Source organism: Amphimedon queenslandica, unplaced genomic scaffold, assembly GCF_000090795.2.
Source record: "Amphimedon queenslandica unplaced genomic scaffold, v1.1 AMPQUscaffold_610_Cont27372, whole genome shotgun sequence".
Taxonomy (NCBI): Eukaryota; Metazoa; Porifera; class Demospongiae; order Haplosclerida; family Niphatidae; genus Amphimedon; species Amphimedon queenslandica.
In genome coordinates this window covers 1-1008 of record NW_003559039.1, presented here as the reverse complement: position 1 = coordinate 1008, position 1008 = coordinate 1, and the positions used below count along the sequence as shown (strand labels likewise).

The 1008-nt window shown below is 30.4% G+C and overlaps 1 long non-coding RNA gene across 1 annotated transcript; it reads left to right on the top strand.

The window, feature by feature from the left end:
* Nucleotides 1-442: 442 nt before the first annotated feature.
* On the top strand, nucleotides 443-810 carry LOC109593610 (uncharacterized). The gene is made up of 4 exons (XR_002191069.1): nucleotides 443-461; nucleotides 507-548; nucleotides 650-718; nucleotides 771-810. It is a non-coding gene; the product is annotated as an uncharacterized LOC109593610 (long non-coding RNA).
* The last annotated feature ends 198 nt before the right edge of the window (nucleotides 811-1008 follow it).

The following is a 1008-nucleotide window of genomic DNA, read 5'->3' as shown; positions in this document are numbered from 1 at the left end:
ATGATATAGAGAAGCTACAGAAAAAGATAAAATTAAAAGATACACAACTAATTGCTGAAAGAGAGCACAGTGACAAGCTTTTAAGAGATATTAAAGGTTTTATTGATGATGTATGTTATCATTTTATTGTTGATATTTGAATAGATTTGGAAGAGGCTGAGGAGAAGAGACAGAGAGAAAAGAAAAAAACAGAAATTGCTATATTTGACTGGAAACCTGAGGAATGTGTGTTTAAAGAGATTGGGGACATGCTTTTAAGATTATTTGATACACTCTTGATGATTGTTAAGTATGAGGAAACTTCCACTTCAATATCTGTCATTTGCTCCTTTCCTTTATCTGATGTTGGATTTACTGTATTGAGGATAATGGAGAATATTCATATACTAATGGGACAAGGATTAAAGAAACTGACTATTGGTAACTTAACATTATGGAGGAGACAAGATGTTAGACAAAAGGTACATGAATAGATTAATATTATTTTATGAATATTGTTTGTATAGGAACTAAAAGAAAAGGATCAAGACTTACTACAGCATGCTGACGTCAGTTGGTTTGTATGTAGTCATTTATTGGTTAAATGTATTTCATTTTTGATCATGAGTAATTTCAATCAATGATGTATTATATAAATTTAACTATGCAGGTTGTTTCTTATATTATACTTGAACAAGCTGAATATAAACTGAGAGATGCTATCAGTAGCAAAGAGAAGGTACTGTACCAAACTGTTTCAATTGATACTTGTTTCCTTGTACTTGTAATAGGAACGAATTGAATTAAAACAAAAACAATCAATGATGAAAGTACATGTACCTAAGGTTAGCCAAAATTTTTTAATCATAAAAAAATTCATTGAATACATTTTCTTTGTGGTTTAATTGGCCTACCCAAAAGTATCAGTATAATTGAGCCAGGACAGGTAATGTCCGACCAAAAACCCCAAAGATTAGAAGTTGTTATGGATTATTATTTTTGTTTCCACTTTCAAGTTATACCGTATAG